The sequence below is a fragment of the Oryx dammah genome, unplaced genomic scaffold (genome assembly GCF_014754425.2).
Source record: "Oryx dammah isolate SB20612 unplaced genomic scaffold, SCBI_Odam_1.1 HiC_scaffold_11052, whole genome shotgun sequence".
In the NCBI taxonomy this organism is placed as follows: domain Eukaryota; kingdom Metazoa; phylum Chordata; class Mammalia; order Artiodactyla; family Bovidae; genus Oryx; species Oryx dammah.
Window position 1 is genome coordinate 5,487 of NW_024080446.1, and position 10,243 is coordinate 15,729.

The window sequence follows — 10,243 nt, forward strand, 5'->3', positions numbered from 1 at the left end:
GATGGACATCTAGGTTGTTTCCATATCCTGGCTATTATAAACAGTGCTGCGATGAACATTGGGGTACATGTGTCTCTTTCAATTCTGGTTTCCTCTGTGTGTATGCCCAGCAGTGGGATTGCTGGGGCCAAATAACTAAATAGACATTTCTCCAAAGAAGACATACGGATGGCTAACAAACACATGAAAAGATGCTCAACATCACTCATTATTGGAGAAATGCAAATCAAAAGCACAATGAGGTACCACTTCACACCAGTCAGAATGTCTGTGATCCAAAAATCTGCAAGCTATAAAGGCTGGAGAGGGTGTGGAGAGAAGGGAACCTTCCTACACTGTTGGTGGGAATGCAAACTAGTACAGCCACTATGGAGAACAGTGTGGAGATTCCTTAAAAAATTGCAGAGTCATATTTCTGAAGAAGACAGTGGAGGGGACAGCCTGGGACACTTGTGACTCGAGTCATGCTTGCAGGCTCTGCCTAGAAGGGGACCTGGCTCCCTGGGTGGGAGGCCCACTTCCTGTCCCTGGGACTGGCCCACTTATTCTCTTTTGGAGAGCTATGGCCCATGGGGTAACTGGGTAATCACAGGCTATATCTCTTCTCACTCTTGTGTGTTCTTGGGTGGAGAGAAACTTTGGTTGCAATAATGTGGACATAATGGGTCCCAGAGTTCTGCTTTGTACCAATTTAACTCCAAGGCATGAGGTCCATAGTGAAGCACCATCTTCTCCTTTAGTATCTGTCCAACAGCTGTCATGAGGATCTGAGCCTCAATAGCCCTGCTGTCTGAGGTTGATGTGCTTTTGACTGCCTCTTAGCTCTGGGCTGTGGCTGTTTCAGGTTTGCCTTTTTGCAGTGGCTCTTCTAGTCCTTTGCATTTACTGGGGGAAATCCATTGCAGAAGGAGATCAATTCTTTTTTTGAAGCAGCTTTCTGAAAGAACCTATCCCTTCTTCAGGACTAAATGTCAAAACTTGCTTCTTAGGCACTCTGCTGATTCCTTTTTCTGGCCAGAGTGACTAATCCCTCTGACCTGGCAGCCATTAATTCTGCCAATCCCTTTTGATGCTGTCCTATCATGGGACTCCTATATGTCTCTCACCCTTCAATGGGGACACACTTCTGGCCCTTATATTTGGGCTCCCATCCCAGGGCCACCTGCTTCCCCTGGCTGCTCCCTCCACCCAATGAAACATCATAGAGCCTCTGGGAATTGGACGTGGATGTATCTCCTCTGGACAAGGTTTGGGAACAAGACAGAGATTCCTGAGAGCCCAGATGTTTGCAGCAAGGAACATATCTGAGTGACAGTCTTTGAGAAGTGTATCCATGGCACAATCTTGAAAGAGAACACCAGTTTCACAGTCTTGATGGATCACTCTAGTGGCCCAACCTTGCAACTCAAGCTTATGAAACTGTGCTTCAAAATGTAGATCTTCTGGATTTGAGGCAAGAGACTTTGTATTCAGGGAAGGGTTTCTACTGGACCTCAGAGATCGTTGACTCTTTAAATTCATATTAGTGAGTAGGGATTTGACCCACACACTAGGTTCCAAAGTTTCTTTTCCAGCAGGGTCTCCTTCCACAGACTCTTGTTCCCTGGAAGATGCAGACCATTCTTCGGGGTCCACTAATGTCATGATAGTGTAAGATTCTGGGGAGGCTCATCCCCCAACTTCCTCCTGTGGCTCAAGGCTGGCCATTGCTGGACTACAGCTGGGCTCCAAGCTGCCTTTATCAGCCCCCACGACATACTCACTGTGCCAAATTCTGGTCACTAAACTCTATGTGGTGGCGTGAGAAGTTGCCTTGCTTTCCTGTCCAGTCAGAGGGACCTCTGAGGGCTTATGGATGTCACCAGGTTTGGGTCCTCCCAGAGCCCCCTGGGCTTCCTCAGTCACCTGTGAGAGAGTGGGAAGGGGCCTCTCCAGGGAGGGATTTGCCCCTGTTGTTTCTGCTTTCTCTCTTGCATGGGGCTAAGGAGCTTTCCCCAAACCTTTGGTTAATAAGGATATTGAGTGGTCCCCAGATAAACAGGTGGCCTTCAAGGTAGACCCTTGAGCCTTTTTCAACTTCAAGCTAAGTATGAATTTGAGGAGCTTGCAGAGTAGGTCCCACCTGTGCCTCCCCTTCAACTTTACTATATGTGTTTTCAGCTCCTGTTGAATATCAGAACTGAGGACAAGAGACTCAAGGGAGGTGTTCATAGAGGCTTTCCCATTCTGAGAGGAGTGTGGATTTTCTGTCTCCATGGGAGCATGCATCTCTCTAGGAATGTCTAAAAAAAAGTTGTCAGCAAATCTTGAAATATAGACATTCAACAGGGATCTCACTGTCGTGGATCTCCTGTGCCTTCCTCCTTATAAGGACTTCTGGATTGCTCCTGCCTCCTCTCAACTCTCTGACTCAGGTTTCACTCTTGGATCATTCACTGGAGGGTTGGCTGAGATCAGGTACAGATCTTTTAGGATCCTCCTCACACTCTGCCCTTCATCATAGTGTCGCTCTCTCCCTGGTGGGATTTGTGCTGGGCACTTGGACCTCATCTTCTCTGTGTCCCAGCTGATTTTGCCTCGACCTGTGGAGGGCCTTGAGGGCCCCTCCCTGCACCTGACAAGGCCTTGGGAATTGATCTTGAGGCTGCATCAGTCTCTCAGATGCTTGCATTCTGCAGGGCAGGCCACTCCGTTGGTGCAGCAACCTTTTGGAAAACTGATGCCGCAGTACCTCCAAAATCTCAGGTCTGATCCTATCCCCAGGAAGGATGGAGACGGGTCTGTGAGCCTGGGAAGACCTATTTTCCTGGGAAAGGTTGAGAGTGACCTGGATAAAGACTTGCTGAGATTCCTTAACCAAAGAGGGAAAGTTCATCCTCTTTCTAGTTCCTTTCTCCAAAAGTGACATTCCAGGTTTTCAATTGCATTTGAGATGAAAGATGTTTATTTGGGACTGTAGGGAAGGTGTTTCACAGGACCCAATCTGGTATTGAGAAGGTGGTCAGACTCAGAGAGAGGGTGATTGATGGAGAGTGGTCTCTAACTGTGCCTGAGGTCATGCTTGACACGTTTGGAGTCAAGGGTTTGGGTCGGGCCTGGATCTCCATGTGAGCCTGAGGAGGTGGCACTGGAGTAAAAGGTTTGGGTTGGGCCTGGGTCTCCATGTGAGCCTGAGCTGGTGGTGGTTGACATGGGGACGTGGTTAGAGTCAAGGGTAGGGGATGGGCTGGGGTCTGTATGAGGGGCCGAGGTGGTTGTGTTTGTCACTGGGCCATGGTTGTTGTCAAGTGTAGAGGTCATACCTGGGTATTCATGTGAGCCCAAGGTGGTGGTTGAAAGTGGGACATGGTTGCAGCCAAGGGTAGGGATTGGCCCTGGGATTCTATGGAAGCTTCAGGTGGTGATTGACATTGAAGCAAGGTTGCAGACCAGGGTAAGGGTTGGGCCTGTATCTCTATGCAAGCCCAAGGTACTGGTTGAAACTGGGCCATGGCTGGAGTCCAGGTTTAGGGTCAGTATTGGGTCTCCAAGTGAGTCTGAGGTGGTGGTTGAAACTGCTGCATGACTGGAGTCAAGGTATGGGGTGGAGCCTGGGTCTCCATGTGAGCCTGATGTGGTGGCTGAAAGTGAGGCATGGTTGGAGCCAAGAGCTGGGGGCTGGCGTGAGTCTCCGTGTGACCTAGACGTGACCTAGAGGTGATGGTTGCCCCTGGGGCATGGTTGGAGTCTTGTTTTGAAGTTCAACCTGGGCTACAGGTAACTTAAAGGCTGGAACAGTGACAGTTGTGAAGTTAATTTATCTTGAATTTGGAATGGTTTGGCCTTAGAATGCTCACTGAATAAAACAGGGCATAACTCAAGAGGGGTCCAGGTACTGTGACAGTAGCCACCAGACTCTCACTGTGCACAGAGAGGAGACCCCAGAAGAGCTGGCTGTATGTCTTCTGTAGATGATCCTTCAAAGTGTCAGGATATCAGGGCTTCTTGGGACCATGCAGCTGTTCTTGTTTGCTTTTTATGCTCCAGAAGTTTTGGCGACCCAAGGTATCTTGCTTGTCACCAAGTGACTTGATCCTCTTTCCCAGTGAAGTCACCTGGTAGCCTCCCTCATCCTCTTTTTCTTTCTTCTTCCAAATCTTCAGTTCTACTCTCTTGGTGATTAGTATCTCCAGCATCTTCTCAATATCCGCATTGACAAAAGAGAGGCTACCTGCCTGTTTGTGGGGTCTCCCAAAATGAGACCTCAGGTGGGTAGAGAGAAAGGTGTTCTTGCTGGAACTGTAAGTATGTCAAGGTGGATAAGCTCCACAGTTTTGCTGTCTCCTGCCACCAGGCCAGGTTGATACAGGATTGCTTGAACAGACAAAGCTGTGATGTCTGGTCTCCAAGGGGAGTGTGGAGATGACCTGTGTCACATGGTGCCTAGTGTGGGTGCCATGGAGTCACCCTGATTGAGACTCAACTTGGAGCCTGATGGTGGTGGGGCAGAGGAAGGTGTCGGAGGTGGAGGGCAGGCTCTCACACAAAGGGGGTTTGGTGGGGAAGAGGAAATTATAAGTGGCCTGGTTGAAAGGCTGTCCAGGGAAAGAAAAGCTCTGGTGTTGGAGAGGTACTCAGTGATGAGCATGAGGGAATGGAAACTGAGGTCACTGAGCCTGGAGAAATGGTAGAAGCCCAAGGTAGGGGCTGCTTGGTCAGAGGAGCTGGGTAGATGGTGGGAGCTGCCTCTTCCCTGCACAGTTGATGGACTCTAGTGGGCACTGATTTGCAAACCTCACCAGGTGAATCTTGACATTCAGTTCAGTTCAGTTGCTCAGTCGTCCAACTCTTTGCGACCCCATGAATCACAGCACACCAGGCCTCCCTGTCCATCACCAACTCCCGGAGTTCACTCAAACTCACGTCCATCGAGTCAGTGATTCCATCCAGCCATCTCATCCTCTGTCATCCCCTTCTCCTCCCGCTCCCAATCCCTCCCAGCATCAGAGTCTTTTCCAATGAGTCAACTCTTCTCATGAGGTGGCCAAAGTACTGGAGTTTCAGCTCCAGCATCATTCCTTCCAAAGAAATCCCAGGGCTGATCTCCTTCAGAATGGGCTAGTTGGATCTCCTTGCAGTCCAAGGGACTCTCAAGAGTCTTCTCCAACACCACAGTTCAAAAGCATCAATTCTTTGGTGTTCAGCTTTCTTCACAGTCCAACTTTCACATCCATACATGACCACTGGAAAAACCATAACCTTGACTAGACGGACCTTTGTTGGCAAAGTAATGTCTCGAAGTAGAGTTGTTTAAAAAGTTATTAAGAGGATCAGGGTGGGATTGGGGTTAGGCTGGGGCAGGGCCAGAGCAGGGTGAGGTCAGACTGGGGTCAGTAACCCTAGCAATGGACAGGGAGGCGGGGATCCCCAAGGCCTAGGCCAGCCCACGGCTCTTCTCTGGCTGCTGCTGCTGAATGTAGCCACCCTGGAGCTGCGAGGTTCACCAGCCAAAGCCACCCCCGGCCAGACTGCAGGCAATGGGGGCGTGTTGAGGGGCAGCACTCCGACTTGGCGAGCACAGCGGTTGGCTCCAGGAGCTACAGGTGTGTTGGGGCCTCCATTCGGGCCAAGATCCCCTAGCCTACAGGGCTGGAGGAAGGCCGGCTGTGATCAGGGCCTGTGTGCCCTGAGCCACTAAGTCTCATCTTTTCTCTGCCCTTCCCTCCTACCAGATAGCCCAGAGATCCCCTCCACCCAGGTGGGTCAGGCCCTCCACTGTGAGGCCTCTGGGTAGGAAGAGACCCAATCCCTTTGTGGGGCTGTGGGAGTGGTGACTAGCAGGGTCTGGCCTGGAGGCTGGAGGCTGGAGGCTGGGTGGAGGAAAGTTCGAGGACTACTGAGTGAACAGGCCTGAGTCCAGGGACCAGGGGTGTCCTTCCCCTCACTGAGGCCCTGGGAGCCCAGGCCCTAGACCAGGATGCCCGGTCTCAGGGGGACTGGGCACACTCCTGCCCTCCCGAGTGTGAGTCCTAGAACCAGGGCTGTCCCCATTAGCCCACTCCTTCTTCTTTTAGACATGGAGACTCCTGCAGAGTCAGAGAGCGGAGTGAATTGCCCCAGATCACACAGCACCACAACTTCTGCCTGCAAGTCTCCCTCCCTAAGACATGGGGTAGAGGGGAGGGAGCACAGGCCCTTAGAAGCCATGATCTTGGGAAAGTAATGTTGGTAACTTCTGAGACCTTTAGTTCTTTGATCTACAAGACAAGGCATTGAGGCGAGCTAGGTGAGGGAAGTGAGGTCTGTGCCATGCCCAGTGCTTGGCAGCCTTGCTCAAGGATGTCCATCTGCCTGGAGATGCTCCTGTGAGCTGGCCCCTCCTTGTCCCACCCTCCAGACCCCTGGGTCCTCTTCCCCACAGGGCTTGATGTGTTGTGCTCTGCTGTCCGGTCCTCAGTGGCAGCCAGTGAAGGCAGAGTCCAGGCAGCCCTGTCATTTTGGCTAGGCTGCTAAAGGCCAGGCCTTGCTTTTCCCATATGTGAAAGAGGGAGGCCTTCCTATGCAACATTTGGAGTACCACCAGTGTCTCTATTATAGGCAGCAGGGGAGTCTCCACAGTGGGCGGGAAATCCAAGGTGATGGGAGGATCTATGGCCGGGACGTGGAGGCTGGCCAGTGGCCGTGGCAGGCCAGCCTGCAGTCCCAGGGCTTGCACGTCTGTGAGGCTGTCCTCATTAACTCCAGCTGACTCCTTTCCACCACCCACTGCTTTCTCAAATGAGTCTATAGCCTAGGCTGCCAGCACAGGTGCTGGCAGGGGAGGGGGATGCAGGGGAAGGTGAGAAAAGGGGGATGGTGTCCCACGTCAGCTCCTCTGGGCTTTCCTCTGGGCAGTCTGTGGCCTTCAGAGGCATGTCGTTCCTGCTTTGGGCTGTGTACCCTCTACCTGGACTGTCCTCCTGCTCACCTGCCCAGATCCTCCTCATGCTCTGCCCTCGGCCCCTGTATCTGTTCCCCTGGTGTGCCTCAGGAGAGCAGCAGTGTCAGTCCTCGCTGCCATTTGGTGTGGGCCAATCTCAGACCACACCTTCTTCTCAGTGTCCCCTTGTATCCAGGTGTCACACTCTAGATGGAGGCCTGGGACCGCATGTGTGGCCAACAGCTGGGAGATTCTTATTAGTCCTGCGAAACTGTGTGCCCAGGAGGAGTTACAGTCACTGGTGTGCATGTGGGGAGCCGTGGTGCCAGGCTGCATAAGGGGGAGGTGGGCTCCCTGGGAGAGTGACAGGGCTGCTCAGAGTCTAATTCACCTAGCCAGGTGGGGCTGGCTCAGTGACTGGCTTCTGAACGGATGAGGAGGGGTCACCAGGGAGTTCAGGCATCAAGCCCAGGTCTAGGCACTGGAGCTTTGAGGGCTCAGAGTCTATCAGCACCCACTCAGTGCCATGCTCTGTGCAAGGCCCTCGGTGGCATCAGGGGAGGCAAATCCTGCCTCACCATGTCTCCATCCTGTCAGAAGAGCAAGCCCAGCATGGATGAGAAGGGCAGAGCAGATGAGGTGGGGGATCAGGAGAAGGTGTGTGGAGAGGGAGGCCTTGCTGGGGGGGAAGGGTTGGGTGAGGGGAACATGAGAAGGAGATGAGCTGTGAAGACAGTCAGGGAGGGGGGAAGACTCAGCACCTGTGTTGGGGGAACAAGGCAAGATTCTGTTTCCTGCCTTCATTTGCTCATTTATTTAACGAATCTTTTGCAAGTCCTTGTAACTCAATGGAGAAGCAGGCTTTTGACAGGTAGGTGTTGAAAAAAGGGGATGGTCAGGAAGAGTGTGGGGCCAGAAGGTGGGTTGTATGGAGTCTCGGGAAGGGTAAAGTTAGAGCTGGGACTGAGCCAGAATGCCTGCTGTGTACAATCAAAATGTCTTCATTTGATGACCCCACAGAAGAGCTTTCCAGAACAAGGATTCAGTGCTTCTCCAATTCTAGTGTGTGACGGAGAAGCCAGCCATATGTTTGAAACTATAAGTAGGATATCAATTAGCCTCAAGAAAGAAGGCCTCCTGAGCATTATAAATGGGGAGACAGAAGTTGTCTGGCATCACGTGGAGTGGAGGGTTCCACAGGGCTGTGGGCAGTTAGATGAGGATGCAGGGAAAGAGCTAGTCCCCACGTGGAGATGATGGTGATAGTGCGCCTTTCCTTCTCCAGGAAATCCAAAGCCCCGGAGAATTACCGGGTTCTGTTAGGAAGCACCCAGCTGTACCAGCATACCCAGCACACCCGGGAGGTGTTCGTGAGCCAGATTATCACACACCCAGACTTCGAGAAGTTACATCCCTTTGGGAGTGATATTGCCATGTTGCAGCTGCTCTTTCCTGTGAGTTCACCTGCTACATCATCCCTGCCTGCCTCCCAGTCCCTGGCATGAAGCTCCCCAGTAACTCATCCTGCTGGATACCTGGCTGGGGGATGCTCAGCGAGGAAAGTGAGAGGGTGTGGGGGAGTTGGAGGGGATGAGAATGGAGAGGAGGAGGAAGGGGAGAAGGACAGAGGGGCAAAGAAGGGAGGTGTGTCTCCACCTGAGGGGTCCCCAGGCAAAGGTCCCCTTGGCCCCCTATGCTTCATTTCCAGAGGACTGGACCATTCTAGTTCTAGTTCTGGAAGTGTGTGATTCTAAAGCTTTGGTGTTTCCTAAGTGTAAAGCTCTGAAGTCTGGGAATCTTTGACTTTGCAATCAAGAATCTGAGTTCTTGAAGTCTTTCTGGTTCTTGATTCCAAGGTTTAAATCAACCAGAGATCTGAATGACTTGATCCAACTCAAAGATCATGGTTGGGACCTGTCTCCTTCCAAGTCACTGACAAACTCTCTGATTTCCCAGTGCCATAGGAGGCGCTTGGGAAAAGTGGAAAAATAACTCAGGTATGACCTCTGACCTGAGCCTGCCTGATCAATTCTGAACCTCGCTTTGCTCTTCTCCCAACCCAGTTCAGTCATCTACTTTGTAGGCTCATTAGGTGAACTGAATGACATGGAAAAAATTGTATTTTTTAAGTTTGAAAGTGGAGAGAGGTAGGCAAAAACTTATGAGCAAGAGTTCTTATTAAAGAAAAACTTAATGATTTGGTGAAATGCTTATGATGTAAAATTAGGGAGGGAAAGAGTACTTATTTGTAATTATTAAGTTGGGTCATAATTTGATATGGTGTTTCTCTACAGAGGTACCACAGGCATTTTGAATTGATGCTGTCTTCATTGGGTGGGATGTTCCAGCATCTCTGGTCCTTGCCTGTCAGTATGTCACTAACACGACCTAATCATAGGACAAACAACCAGGTCCACAGCATTCTCACACGACATACACACATACACACACACTACACAGACACACACAGAACATATATATACCACACCTCACACACACAGAGAGACATACAAACAACACATGTATACCACACTTCACACACACACACAGGCACAGTATACAGCCACACACACAACACACATATACCACACCTCACACACACACACACACACACAAACAACGTATGTATACCATACTTCACACACACACACACAGGCACAATACAGAGACACACACAACACATGTATACACACTTCACACACACACACACACACACACACAGAGGCTAGTTCCTCCTTGAGGACAGGGACCCTGTCTTTCTTGTTTCAATATCCCAGTCCATGCCCCAGGCAGGGCCTGGCACCTGGTAGGTATCCCACTGCTGCCCCTGGGTCCTTCTTCCCTGGACCTCCAGACTAGTCTCGGCTCCCACCCTGTGTGCTCTGTGTTACTCTCCATGTAGCTGTCTGAGTATTTGCTTTAGAGCAGGAGTCATGCCAGTTCCCTCCTCATCACCCCCAGTGCCTTCTCATTTCTGCTTAAAATAAGGTCGCAACTCCCTGCCTTTGCTCTCAGGCCCCTTTCCTCTCTCTCATCTCCTACTGCATCCCTCACCCACACCACCCCAGCCTTGACGTATTCCTTTTCCTATTTGGAACCAGTCTGTTGTTCCATGTCCAGTTCTAACTGTTGCCTCCTGACCTGCATACAGCTTTCTCAAGAGGTAGGTCAGGTGATCTGGTATTTCCATCTCTTTCAGAATCTTCCACAGTTTATTGTGATCCACACAGTCAAAGGCTTTTCCATAGTCAATAAAGCAGAAATAGATGTTTTTCTGGAACTCTCTTGCTTTTTCTATGATCCAGTGGATGTTGGCAATTTGATCTCTGGTTCCTCTGCCTTTTC

General features: G+C 51.0%; 2 pseudogenes; one reads left to right on the forward strand and one right to left on the reverse strand.

The window, feature by feature from the left end:
* Positions 1-687: 687 nt before the first annotated feature.
* Positions 688-4,627, reverse strand: LOC120860284 (annotated as a pseudogene).
* Positions 4,628-4,663: 36 nt separating this feature from the next.
* LOC120860282 lies at positions 4,664-8,460 on the forward strand (annotated as a pseudogene).
* The last annotated feature ends 1,783 nt before the right edge of the window (positions 8,461-10,243 follow it).